The sequence below is a fragment of the Atractosteus spatula genome, chromosome 9 (assembly GCF_055471065.1).
Source record: "Atractosteus spatula isolate fAtrSpa1 chromosome 9, fAtrSpa1.hap1, whole genome shotgun sequence".
Lineage (NCBI taxonomy): Eukaryota > Metazoa > Chordata > Actinopteri > Semionotiformes > Lepisosteidae > Atractosteus > Atractosteus spatula.
The window spans coordinates 23428505-23443698 of NC_142714.1; the positions used below are offsets into that span (position 1 = coordinate 23428505).

General features: G+C 38.5%; 1 protein-coding gene across 2 annotated transcripts in view; it reads left to right on the forward strand.

Annotated features, from left to right (window-relative positions):
* Positions 1 to 15194, forward strand: part of slc25a21 (solute carrier family 25 member 21) — a 199677-nt gene that overhangs the window by 31088 nt on the left and 153395 nt on the right. The window lies entirely within an intron of this gene.

Consider the following 15194-nt stretch of genomic DNA (forward strand, 5'->3'; position numbering starts at 1 on the left):
CAGAAGCTCTGCAGAGAAGGAAAACGGTTCTGACATGTGCGCTGCCCGCTGCACATGTGGGGAGGAAGTTCCCTTAGCATCTTCGTGAACATCACAGAGCTCCCCTAATGAGCCTGATTGCTCATCAGCAGGGAATCGCGAATGCAGCAGGAACGCTGATGTTCAGACCTTGTGGTTTTCATGCAGACCGGTCACATGGCTTTACTCTAGTTCCTTTTATTCTCTTTGGTATCAAACCTATGGAATAAAACCACTGTCCCCAATGACCTAATTTCCTAAATGCATGATGTTTTAACCAAACTAATTAAAGCTGAAATAAGTCCAGATCCTGATTCATCATTAATCAGCTGTGAAGTGTTTACTTTTTAATGCACTTTTTAAGTTGCTCCTAATAAAGATTTCACCTTTTCTCCTTCAGATTGTTTAAATTCCTCACATTTAATTTAATATTTTTAAAAAGTCAAAGCGTCCTGATAACGTCTACCAGGCTAATCAGAAACAGCGAAGCCTAGAGCCAGTAAGTTGTGACATTTCAACATCTTTGATCCCTTCCCAGAAGGTTTGAAGTCTTTAAGCATATGCGCTTGCAAACCCCGTTAACTTTGTTTTTTTAACGTAAATTAATGAACAGCTGCGTATTTCATGGTGCCTCACAGAAGGTGCCTCTTGATCCAGCATGGCAGTGTATTACAGTACATTCTCTATTACATCCTTTTTGATTGCTTTAAGTTCGGATGACAAAAAAAAGGCACTGAGGCCAAAGCCTCTTCTCTTTTGCTCGGCATCACCTGACTTGATCTTATCTTCAACTGTTGCTGTGCTTTGTGTTTCTCAGCAGTGGCAGCTTATTTTTTTTAAATTTAAGACTATAATAACACCTTTCGATCCTGAAGAATTGAACATGCATGATAATTAGCAGGCAATTAACAGCGGAAGGCAGCTAACTCTTCCCTGACACAAATACTCTCGTCCTCAGCAAATGGTTTGTTTAGGATAGCCTGTAGAGTTGTTCCAAGGATGCAGAATAGGGTCGTTTTTTTATTCTGGAAATAGAGCATCTGAAAACTCCCAGATTAGAAGCATCTGAATCCAATCCCAAGATTTAATGAGTCCCATTGCTGGTCCTCAACAGTACAGTGAGTTTGAATTAGCTTTCTGCTGGCATTTTTTTTGTCTCCTTGGCTGGATAATTTTATGATTTTTCTCAATATGCCATCAGAATTCCCAAATGTACCTTTGGTCATTAATTATAACTAATTCTGCAGGGTACATTCATAACTAAGGAAGTATCATGGCTTCTTAACGAAATTTTGTCCGATTTTGTTACGAACTACAGTCATGCAAATGTAGATATTTTATAATGCTGTCAAATGCAGTATAGACTAAGTTATGCAAGATGGATTAAATACAGTTACACTTGCAGTATGAAATTTCTTCAATATTTTATCTTTTTTATCTGCTGATACTGTTGTACACACATGCATTTGCCCTAAATAGTTGAAAATAAAAAAAAATGCTGCTTAATTTACGTCTACAAGATATTTCTGAAACCACAAGTAACATGTACTGTAATAGTCCTTAATTCAGTATAATTAATTCTAATCTGCCCTTTGAAAGGTATAATTGCAGCCTGTGGTGCAGACTTGAAATACATTGAAACACTTAGGCATTCAAAAATCTGGCTCAAAATAATTTCAGATGCAGAGTACAGCTTGAAGAACTGTAAGACATCATATGCTTCTGAAATGTTATACAAACGCCACATACAATGTCCTTTACACTGCAAGGAGACTTGTAGTGTCTTAGTTTGCTTTATTTTTGTGTGGTGTTAACTTTTTCTTTTTGATGCAAATGCGAACCAAACTTAGTTCAACAATGTAAATCCCCTAAATTAAAAAAAAACAACGTGTGAGGAGGAGAAGGGTGTTAAAATATCAAGCTAATCTGTAAATATATATATATATTTTCAAAGCTACGGTGTGGACTCTAGTATTTTCAGCTTTGTTGTACTGTAGCTCTCTGCTGCTGAGACCTAATCTCATCTCGCCCCCCTCACTCCCTAACACACAAATTCACACACACTCCCTCTCCTTGTATTACTGCATTTGAGAACTGCCTAATGTGGTCTGAGACTTATGCCAGAACATTCTGCCAGTTTTTTTGACTCTCCTCTTGTATGAGGGTGGCTGATTACATCTATCTCTTTGGTTTACAAATGCCAATGGAAGGAAAGGAATGCAAACTTGGGGGAGAGCTTGTCATCACACTGGGATTGTAGGCCTAGGGCTCATTACTGTTTGTGGAGGAAAAAGCAAACAGTTTGTGGGAGAAGACTGAGAATAAAAGAAAAGCACATTAAATGATTCAGCGAGGGGGGATAGCCTGCCTTCTTTCCATCACTTATCTTACCTGCGTGGACCTTTCACCTGTGGCTTCTTCTTCACCTGGGGTAAAGAAAAAGAGAGCAGAACCCATCCAGTTGTCCTGGGAGGAGGCTGGGATAGGAAAATTAAGAGCAACAGTCTCACCGAACAAATTGAATTAAATCTAAGAGCTCTTTTAATCTGATTATGAAAATTGAATTAGGCTTAAACAAAGATGTGCATAAATTGCCTGAGACTTTTAGAAATTCTTTCGATAGCATCTAGTTTCTGTCATTTTTTTCCCCCCAGTTCCCATTTTTGTCTTTTTGCATTCTTCTCTAACACTCCTTTGTTGTGTCTGATGAGATTGTCCATTCCACAACTGACAAACAGAAGCGGAATAAATTGGTGGCAGGTAGATCATAATGATCTACCACAAGTTGTAAGAGTGTGATCGCAGAAAGACTACAGACTGGTGACCAACCAGCCCACTTTACTTCTTTGCTAGGTCGACCCTATTGATTCGAGACTTTCATCAAATGACTTCTTTAAGGGTTCCAGTTGATCAGCTTCTGCCACTTAGATAAGAGGCTATTTTTCAAAGCAGATTTTCCTCTGTTTGTAATGAAAAATCCAGGAAACTGATTAATCATTTCTGATGAAAGGGAAAAGACAGAAGAAATTATATTCACCAAGTGCCATTCTAAAACACCATTGCAGCTGAGCTTCTTTGATATTACTTTTTAGGAGATTTTTTTCCTTATTCAGGTACATGACAGTAAGCTTTTGCTTACCAGTGCTACTGTGTATGCAACAGACTTTGAAATCTGCTTTTTTGCTAGATCACTGGGCAGAATATGATCTTTTAAGCATACAATACATACACTACAGTATGTACAGTACCTACTGCATTTTTAAATACACCTTCTTTTCTGTCAGCCAGTGGCTCTCAGTCCATGTCCTGGCGTACCCCTGTGTCTGCTGCATTTTGTTCCAGCTGAGCCCTTAATCACTAGTGCTAATTTAGGGTCACAGTTAGGTGCTTTTTTCTGCAGTCCCTGGTTTCAAACATATCCTAGTCAATGTGTATTATTTTCAAAACCCTCAGAACTCCTATGCAGTCACACTTCCACTTGAACTTGTTTCCTCATTTCTGACTGAACAGTTCTAAATAGGTGATCACAGGTAGGAGTGTATCGGACAATTTCAGCAGGGAGTCAGTGTTTTTCCAAATCTTGTAGTTCCAAATCTTGTCCAGCTTTTAATTCCTTGAAAACAAGGCCTCAAAAAGAAAATAAATTAGCTTCTGTTTAAGAACTCGTTTAGAGCAAAATGCAGCAGACACAGGGGTTACCCAGTAGCACTGCTGTAATCCCAAAGCTCCCAGGACTACAGCAGTGTGTACTGGTTCTAATACAAGAACAGTTTAGAAACACTAGTTTACCCAGCCAGCATGTCTTTGGAAGATGGGAGGAAACTGGAGCACCTGGCAAAATCCCATGTGAGTGCTGGGAGAGCATGCAGACTCAACATAGAAGGTGCCCAAGTCTGGAATCAAACCAGGATTGTGAGGTCACAGTGCTAACCCCCATAATGCCATGCTGGATGCATTCAGTGGTTATTTTGTTTAAGCAGAATGAGGCCTAGCATTAAAAATGGTGGTGCTGAATAGTGCAGTTTTTGTGTCTACCTGGAAAAGACTGCCAGGGGAGAGTTATTTTTGTTCCGTTGCTGGACTGCCAATGTGAAATATCATGGAAATGTATGTTGATTAGATTACCTTATAACTGTAACTATGTCACTAGAGCTTATGTAATTCAGGGCCTCAAACCGCCAGTCCTCATTTTCCAGTGTAACTTACACTTATTCCAGGAGGGCTACCTGCAATGTCATGGCACTCATTTTATTGCCAAAAAAACAGTCCTTAAAAAAGTACTGTTTCACAACATATCCCTGTTATGTTTTTACATTGTTTTGTTTGTTATGATAAAGTAGAACATAGAATGGTATAATAGAGCGAAATTGGTATTGTATGTACGGATACTATACAGTACCTACACAGTAAAACCAGTAAAATAAAAAAGTCATCTGTGATCTGAAATTTAAGCAGAAAAAAATGTTTTGTTTGTGTAAACCAAGAAAATAGCTTAATATTTTCCCCTTTTCACTATTTTACGTTGGCCCTAAAACATCAGAGTTGTGATCCTGAACAAGCATTGTTCAGCAAGAACAGCTCATGAGAAAGGTTGAGATTATTTAACCCGTTTAATTAAAACAGGCTAACTTAATTAATCTCTTCATTCCTTTTGTCTTTTTTCATATTGCATATTTAGGTAAAGTTTCCAGTACACCGTGACATTCCTCACTAGTTTACCCCTTGGTATTGAATGGCGTCACCTTTTCTTTGGCACAGTGGGTAAAGTGTTGCAGTCAAACTGCAATAACGACAGTTGCCTGTTCAAACACTAAGTTAATTAGCTGAGTGTTTCACTCAGCGCAGAACTTCCAAAAAGGAAATGGAAAAAGTAGAAATTAGCCATGAATTCAAGGTGAACACAAGGTGTGTGTGTGTGTTTTTTTTTTGAGGGCACTGCTACCTGAGGTTTTCTGGCATCTGTTAGAGATTCTCTGGAGTATTTTAAAATATATCAAAACAAATCTGAATTATTTTGATTAAGAAAACAGGTTAAAGGTTGAAGTAATTTAAATTATTATTGAATTAAGTAGAGTCAGTGAATTATCTGTTGTGCCAATTATGTCTGTAAATATAATATAAAAATGTATTCTATTATGTTTTGATTAATCACAAACGCTAATCGTTATACAGTATGCAGATATGGTTTTCACATGGACTAGTAAAGCCCATTTTTGATTGATTAAACACAAGTGACTCTGACATACTCTTTGATATCTGTGTTTTAAGCTGCCCATTTGAGTCATTTTCCCCCTTTGTTTTTGTTGTGTTGTACCATGCATTAACCTTTGAAACAGCAGCTCCTAAAGTTCCCTACATAGTCCACGGCTATACAAGACTTTTTGCTTCAAAGCACGTTTCACACACATGCACTTTCAGTGAGGTTGTTAGGGGAACCAATGTGTTTACAAACATATCTATAGCTGAAAGCATCATGGAATTTGTCACCTTTGAAATTAGCGGCCTTGGGTTTTATGAGAGGCTGTCTGCTTTGAAATCCGCTTGGTTTTGTGAAGCTGCACACTGTGCCTGCAGAGCTACCCTTGGTCAGCCCACTCGCAACATGTAGTCTGACTGAAAACTGTCACAACAGCAGCCCTTGCAATCTGGGGAGTTGAAGTTGACTGGAACATATGTCTTCAATTTTAATAGCTTTTAGTTCCCCAGATGCCCTGAAGGAGAATATTGCCTGAGAAGGAGCTTTTCATGTAAGAATAATTTGTGTTAAGTAGCTGGGTGATCTGTTTGTTACGTTAGAGCTGACAGTTTGTTTATATTTCTTAAGGAGCATGATGAATGGGGGAGAAGTTGATGCTAATTAGCCTAAATTGTTCCGAAGAATGCGGCGCACTCGGCCAGTTTGCATTGTTTCTGTTTCTTTGCACATTTGCAGTAATTGAATGGAGCTTGGACCATTCATCATCATTTCGGGCAAGGCGGAAATAAACTGGTGAAGCTAGAGGAAAGGGGTTAGGGGTAGGGGGTAGGTAGTAGGGGGAGGGGGGGGGCTGGTCTGGCTGGGGTCTGGGTGATGGAAGATGTCACTTTACTGGACAATTAGGAAAGACACAACCTGAGTCCAGTGGGGCATGAAATTAGTGTTTATTCAGAGACCAGCAAACTAAAGATTAGCAACTTTTAACCCTCTGATCTGCTTACCACCACCAACACCCCCAAAACAGGCATATGGTCCTTTTCGCTGTCCATAATCCTGGTCTGAAATGCCTGAAATGGGACAGACTAGGATCTTCAGAGAAAAGATTTGATGTAAATTCGTAAGTGGAAGTGCTGTTCCTAAAAACACATCCCTTTGGATTTCAGGAAAGCAAAATCACCCAGTCCTACGCTGAAAATAACATTGTGGTTCCATCGCTTTATAATGCCTTATTGGTCGGAAAGCTTAAAGAAATTAACATGCAATCCTGAAAGACCAAAGGAATGTGCTACTTGTGCCACTTGCCTCTCTGTTATAATGCAGCTAATTTGTGTCGTCCCAATTAAGCAAAGTTTTGAACAAACATCTGATTTTTGCAGTGATTCTAGCACGCTATTTTGTTACCGCATTGTTTTTACTAAAGCCTTGTTCTTGCTGAGAGTAATTATAGCATTTTGAGGACTTCCGAAATTCACTGTAAACTATACAAGTGTATGGTGTGCTTTTTTGTTGTTCTGTAAAACACATTTCAGATGAAGTTATTTCCAGAAGAGGTTTATCTAGAAACAAAGCATCGCGGCAGCTCCCCTTCTGTTGTGTGTCACTCATGTTAATTTGTTTCGGCTTCAACGTCTTTCGATTTGTTTTCTTCGTCTGCTATTTTTCCTGTCGCAGGAACCTCTGGAAAACTTGAGGAAATGAGTTTGGAACATTTAGCCCATAAACTGTACCAGACATATATCTGTCTGCATCAAAACATTTTAAAATTTGATCTAGAGAGGGCATGTACCATGTAGAGAGGAAATGGACATCTTGATGTTACTTAGTCTAGCCAAATGGCTTTATTATACACATAGGTTGAAGCAATAGGCAGCTTAGTTACAGGTATTGGCCATTTAACAAGCTTCATTTATTCATAAGATGTGGTTGATCCATTAGACATTTTATATAAATGTACTGGACAAACTGCAAATGCCAGACCTAATGAAAAGGAAAGAAAGATGGAACTTATTCAATGGTGTTATGATTTAAACATCACTCCCTGCAGCTTTTCTGGAGTTTTTACAGTGCTATTGAAGCAGTTTTCAGTCAGTTTCTCCTCCTGGTACCTTGTAAAAACAGTAGTAAGATGGCCAGAGAGCTTCTGTTTGAGGCGTGCTTACATTCAGACTGCTTTGGGAATCAGGAGGGTCATATTTGCCTGAATGGAAAGTTTAAAGTTATCTATAGCTAGTTCATTAGGCTCATTGATTTGGTGTGATGAGGCATTTTCAAAGTTTATAGAGGTTGGGATATTTGTCTTGTGTGGTAATAACTTTGTCATGCTTACTGATTTACTGTACATCTAATTGTTTGAAACTAGTAATTTTGGGATACATCCTTCCTGCTGCCTATGCCCTGCTACTGTTTGTAAACAAGACAGCAAGATAATGACATCTCTTAAATTTTTAAATCCCTCTTATTGATTAGATCTGTTTTTGGTTGAAGTAGTTGTATTAGGCTACTTGCCCCCATTTCAGCAACCGACATGTTGTGTTTTTTCTTCCAAGTCTAGCTGAATTCAAACAAATATTTTATTCTTCTGTTCTTTACTAACCTACCCAAATGGACGAAATGGAATCCTTTCAGAAAGCACTTGTTTGTAGTTTAATTGTGTGACTTCGGAAAGGATTGAATTGACACCGAATGCCTTGGGTACTCTTGTACTGAGCAGGATTACTATTGCAACAACACATCATCAGTCTTACAATAGTCTTATTTTCACAGTTCGTCTTGTGAAATTAATACTGTAATGTGTCTTAGTACCTTTGTCGTATCCTCAATTCTGCATCAAGTTAGAGGCCACATTAACATAATAGAGAAAGAAATTATATACATAAACCCCAAGCAAATACTTATAGTCAATCTAAATGAAGGATATATTTGGTATTATTCATAGCAGTGAAAAGTTCTGCAGCACTCGGATCACTTATAAATGTTTTTCAGATTTTTATTCCTAATATTTCTAGAACTACATTCTGTTACTTGTAATTCGAATTGAAGAAGGCCTTATATAAAATGCAAGCCAAGAATTGCTGTTTCTGTCGTTTAAATAGTTAAATACTTCCCAAATACTTTTGGTTTTGTCTGTTTGAGTCAGAATTAATGTACCATAAAAACTTTGTAACCCATCCAATATTGCTACTAAACTTCACATGTTCCTGTCCATTATCTTATCTCTAGTCCTTTCTGTGGTATGTTTATTACATTTTTCGGTTCTGCTAGCTCTGAAATTTCTATCTTGAGAATGTGGCCCAGGGTAATGGGCTGTGTCACTCCTGCATAGTAAAAATAAGATGCTGTGTTTTGATAGTTTTTCATTCTTTCAGGGTCTAATATGGGTTTTACCAGCCACTATACCTTAGGTCTTATCATTATTAATTATCATTAGCTTATGATTTTGTGAACATAATCTGAGATGCAGTGAAAGAAAAAGTGTCATTTAAAAAAAGTATCACAAGACATTAACCAGTCCATTGCAATGAACCACAAAGAGGTGTTAATGCCTTTAAGCTATTTTGAAGTAATGTGACATTTGGCCATACAGTAAACAGCAAATTCATTTTTAAACCTGTTGCTTAGAACATTGCACTGAACCTGAAAACAAGGCAAACTTACCCAACTGCTCTACTAAACCTTTTTTACAGGACCCAATGGCAAACACTTCATCTGTATTGCGTTAACGTCATAGTTTACAATATTGTAATAGGATAAACATACAGTAAGTTTTGTACTTCACTAAGACAAATGGGGCTACATTACCTCTCCTTTAAAGACGTGAAATCATTACAAATGTTGAAAAGAGCCCATTTAACAAACGGCAGCCATGGAAACCCCATTCAGAGTTTGTTCTGATTTTGAGCTGAGCTGATGTTGAATGTACAGCTTGATATCAAAGTCTTCTTTACTGTATGATTCAGAGGTCGGGCTAATTCCTGATCTGCATCGCATTTCTCTCCTAGGAGAAAAATACTTTTGGTGCAAGCCAGCATTATTTCATCCCCAATTTTCTGTGTGCTGTAAGAAACTTTCTGCAACCTCTGTCTACTGTGTTCTCCTACTGTACCAGCTGCTAGCCTTTTTTACACACCTGTGCATGTATTTTTGCTGCCAAAACACCATTGATTCATCCAATATACTCCTTTTAACTATCAAAGAAGCTGTCAAGCCAGGGATACTAGCAGCCTATCTAGCCCATACTCCTATATCAGATGCATATATGCTAAAACAGTTCCCAATATCCTTCATCATACTGTACCAATGTCAGAATGGCAGTTGAAGAACATAGTCTGAATTCTAATTAGAGCTGTCAAGTATGAAATGCGAGTGCGATTGACCTAGGGAGTGAAAATGGGAGCTTTCGGGCTGAAATGAGATGCTGTGTACCTCAGCGATTTGTAATGATCCCATTGTATAATAGCACTGACAGCCTCCATGTCTTTGTATTGCTCTTTGCTTTCCAGCTCCATTACTATGAATACAAACTGGACAGGAATTTGTACATCCTGAAACTGAGTTCTAAGTGGCAAAGCGGTACAGCTTGCCCACAGGGGCAACGTCAGGTTGTTAGTATTACCATTAGAACGCAGGCTGCTCTAGGGTAGACCTTGCAGAGAGAATTGACTCTCTCTTGCTCTGTGCTGGCAATTGATTTTAAGAAAGGAAAGGATTCCATGTCTCTAGCTTCCATAACCCTCATCATCATCAGTTGACAATTGTTGCTTTAATATTAGGTTGATCTTGAAAATTATACAGTAGTTATAAATCCTTTGGTGATGTGGTTATTTTGTCTGTTTATATTGCAAGTTCATTTCTGGGTCAAGTTTATTATGATCCTTTAATCTTTTAACATGCCTTCATGTAATAAGATCAGAACTCCCATTCTAATCAATGACACCATTTGCCTAAGGCTCTCTCTTAGCAATGACATGTATCACTGTTGTTCTCAAGACAGACTCTTTAGCATATTTATAAATCACACAGAGTGAAACACACAGAAGTGGCACGTTATAAAATACTTAGAAACTATTTCTGATCCACTAGCCATCTGACTTAACAGTCAGCTTCATTACATCAGTTTGCTGTCAGACAACTTTGAAAAAATATCAAAATCACAGGAGGTCTTGAACATATTTGTTTTCTCATTTTGCACTTACAGTATAAACAAAATGCTGCTGGCTATAGTACTCCATTATTTTGATGCCTGAAGTATATTCTAGTGTTAGAAACTGTGGGAAAATGTACAGTGAATAGTGTTTTAGTTCAGTTTGAAAAAAAAAGGCAGCATCAGGAAACTGCGCTGTATCATGGCACTAAGTAAAAGCAGATGTTGTAAAGTTTACAAAATCAGAACATTATTTTCCTGTTTCCATTGCATTTTTCTAAACACTTTGTAAATAAGCTTTGAAGTCATCCAAGAAATCCAGTCGGTTTGGTTGATAGGATCTTTTCAAACGAAGGGGGGAGCAAAAAAGTTATCAATGCTTGTTTTACTTTCAGACTAAATGATATCTCAGTGTGGTTTAGCTTTTCCACTAAATCAGTGAGGCTCTCAAACTTTAAAATTGCTCACACAGTCAGAATCGGGCAGCTTGTCTGCTTGATTGTATCTTCCCTGGCCTCACTGGGAGAGATTAAATGCACTACAGTCTGATATTTGTGTAATCGGCCCTGCAAAGATAATTTTTCTACAGATAAAATGTCAGAATAAAGCCAGCATTCTGTTAGTTCATACAGTGACCCAGGGGTAGTCCCAAAATAGTTATGGACACAGTGAAGCTCAGTGACTCACAATAAAAAGTTCAGTACAAAATACAGTTTGCTGTTTGAAAAGGGAGAGAATTTGACTTGTACTATGTTGTTCTGTCTGGAGAATGAGAAAAGTGTTCTTTGCTGTAATGTAAGAACCGAATTTCAGATTTTAAATAAGAAGGACTCTTACATTTTACACTGTTGCATATCCTACAAACTCTGCTTCAGCTACATAGTACTAAAAACTAATCGCCGTTTCTGCTTGGTAAAACATTTTTTTTTCCTCAGACTTACATATAACAGACTTCCGTTTTTAATTTGGCTGTACAGTAAAACTCAATGTGTAAATGTCTGCAATGAGCTATGAAAAAAATGCACACAAAGCAGTTCTACTGGGAACCGAGTCTTGCCTACTTTCTCTGCTGCTTTTTGAAACACATAGGTTAAATTCTGCTGTAATAGCAGTGCTCAGTTTTGCTTTCCCCATCTTTCAACACTTCCTTACCAAAAGCATTATAGACTCTTTGAATAAGGATGTTGGACTAGCTACTGTTACATTAATGTTCATGACCAAAGATGTATGAAGATTTATGAAGAAAATTAGAGCATACTTTTGGGGGGTTTGTAAGTATTGATTCAGCTAAAAGGCAGCCCTTAGTATGGTTCTGTCTTTCTTCCACTTTTACTGCCGCCTTAATTGTGAGGAGAGAAGGTCTTTCTGAGCACTTCTGCTTAATAGAAATGATTAATCTTCTGTACTACATGTGCTGAGATGACCAGTGAATATTGAGAGATAGGGATTTTAAAAATTCTGTGCTATACCTTCCCACTTGTGGCTATGATTGTTTAATTAACACTCTGTTGCCTGCATGGTGAAAACCTTGTTTCATTTCTTATTGTGACTTACAATTGTCCATTTAAAAACAAAATCCATAAGGGACACCTTGGAGCACCATATTAGAAATCTTTACACTACTGTATGGAACAAATGAACAGTTTTGAAAAGTTAATTAGTTTTGATTGATTGAATGAATTTGATTTTCTGCATTGCATTAAATAATTATTTTCAAAAAACAATATTCTGAATTACTGACACTATACTGTAAACAGGCGCCGTCTTTCGGATGAGACGTAAAACTAAGATCCTGACTCTCTGTGGTCATTAAAAATCCCAGGGTGTTTCTCGAAAAGAGTAGGGGTGTAACCCTGGCGTCCTGACCAAATTTCCCATGCCTCCTAATAATCCCCCTCTACGAATTGGCTACATTACTTTGTTCTCCTTCCCTGCTGATGCAGGATTAACGCTAGGATGAGAGAGAGAGATAGAGAATATTCTGAATTACTAACACCTTAACAAAATGACAAAGACATTGTTTGGCCATTTCTATGGTGGTTTGTTACCACAAAGCAACTCTGCGCACCCAAAAAACTAAAAAAAAAAACACTGTTCTTTTTGGAATTAAACATGTGAACATCGAGGGGTTAAAACAAATTAGAAATGTAAAAAAGGAAAAATTTTTCCAGTGATTTTGTTAATGTGTGCTCTTTCCAACTCTCTGTGCTTGAAGTTCACAAAGCAGATATTGTCTGCTTTAAAATCGAGGGAAACAGCACCTTTCAGGCATTGAACACAAAGGTTTCAGGTTACAAATGAGAGGAGACTTGTGTACTGCACTGGGACTCCATAATATATACAGTATATATTCAGTATAACAATATAATAATACATTATGTTATAGGACAATATTTTATTCTGCTGCTACAGTAATGGTGATAATAACAATAATGGTAATAGTAAGCTTGTTGCTTTAGAAGTTGACCACAAGTTCATAAAAAGGTAGAATTTCAAGATCCACTGTTGCTTGATGTTGCTTTGACACCACATATCTATTTAGTAAATTTGTCATAATATATAATTTCTTGAAAACAAAGTATAACAATGAAAAACCATTCTCTGCTTAAGACGCTGAATCATTTTTTGCTGTAAAACAGTGATGTTTTTGAGTTACTGTAGGTTTAAGAGTACTCTAATGATGATCGCACATGTGATGTATCCTGATCAAAGGAGTTGGCAGAAGTAAATAATAATCATGTGACCAATTGGAAGTAATCTATCAAATCAGACATTTGCTTAGGTTCCTCCTTCGCATATAAAGCATTGCATTGCGGTCAGTGTTTTAGTTTTTTTGTATAAGAGAAAGTTACTGGTTAGCCCGTATTAGTGTAACTCATAGGGTTAATGTCTGTTTTGTTTCCAGTTAGCATCAGGTTTTTAAGCTTAAGTGAGCTCCATCCATCCATTTTCTAACTGCTTCTTCCAGTTTAGGGTCAAGGCAGAGCCAGAGCCTATCCCAGCAAGAAACAGGTGCAAGGCCGGATACACACTGGATGGGATGCCAGTCCATCACAGGACACACACGAACACAAACACAGACATGCACATGGTCACACCAGGACCAATTTTTCTAGAATCCAATGAACCTACCAGTATATTTTTGGACTATGGGACCAGAGCACCCAGAGGAAACCCACTTGAACATGGGGAGAACATACAAACTCCAAGCAGAAAGCATCCCAGGAATTGAACCCAGGGCCTCAGTGCTGCAAGGCTGCAATATTAACCACTGTGCCAGTAAGTTCTAAGGTGCCTTTTTGTAGGGTTCCTGAGCTGTTCGCCAGTAGAAGCACCTACTGTACTGTAGAACTCTATAATGACCCAGATGTTGCTAGAAGAAGTCTGTGTCATGTCACCAGCGGTCTAGGATTCCTCGTTCAGTAGTGTACAATTGATTGCGCAACACCAGGGATCCTTCTGTGAAACAGAAAGTCTTGTAGCCTCCTGGGTGCCTGTGGGCTTGCAGTCACATCAGTCCTACTCTTGGTGCTATCTCCTGCAAAGGAGCTTGCTGAGATTCAAAATGTCTTAAAATGTCACGTGGTGTCACGTAATAACTTAGACTAATATTTACAGTATATTATGTTTTTAATTTTATTAATAACAGGTGCCTAACGAGATCATCATGAACAGTGAATATAATTTCTGTTTGCATTTTGTAATAGGATTACATATAGCCCTAGCCTAAACAAGCATATGTATGGCCTATGCATGGATTCTATGCAAACTTCACATATGCTGAGACCATTACTGTTTTCTCCATTGCTAGTACGCTGTGATTTAAGGAATAAAGCCATAAGCGGTACATCTTCCATCTGTATTAGCTCCATATTTACAGGGCTGTAGTCCAAACCATATGTGGCAGTAAATTCCAGTGTCCAGTCCAATGATAACCAAACATTTTCAATAGCGTGAGTCTACATTTGTGCCCGTATACGAGCAGGTATATCAGCGTGGGGTTCTTGGCACTAGACTTTTCAAGTATGGTTCATGAAATCAGACAGGCAATGTGAACAGGGGGTCAGCAACATGCAACGCAAATATCGTTTAAACAAGGCAAGAGCAACACAGCAAGCCTTGTCATCACTCAGCCCCTCCATGTTAAGCAGCACTCGCAGCAGGCTGATCCCTTTAGCAGTCTTGGAGAAATGTCTTTTTTTGTTTTGCAGAGTGCGGTAGACCATCCAGGCCTCTCTCTTGGCAAGGGGGGGGGGGAGGAGATGATGTATAAAGTAGAATTCTGGCATTTCCTGAAAAGCACCATTTGTTTGGATTGCTGCTTCAGCTTTTGGTGTTATCATTGGCTGAGGTGTCGGAGATGCCGCATAGGAAAATCCGGGTGTGAATTTTACTGGAGAGCAGGGAGCACGGGCCATAAAATATTTCTCCGTTTTCCCTTTAAAAACGTACGTGTCCCGTCCCCCTGCCATTTGCTAAATAGAGAACCTCCAGAGACTGGAAAGGGAGAGAGAGTGAGTGTGATCTTACCTCACACATCTGGGTTTAAGGGTATATTTTGACTCCAAGCACTATAAAATGAGTCTCAGTGCTGGTGGTACATGACATCATGACCCAAATATGTTTTTAAAAAATCATTTATTGCTGTACATAAACAGCACAAGTAACACAGGGGATGATAAAACAACAGTGCTAATTCCTCTGAAGGCTGGGAACCATCGGTGGCCCATTAGGAGACCAGATGCGAGCCCAGTTAGCTTTCTCATCCATTTCCCAGTGTCTTTAAGTGCCGGGAACACAGGCACCTTGACCACAGTTGTCAAAGCTGTGTGCTTTCCA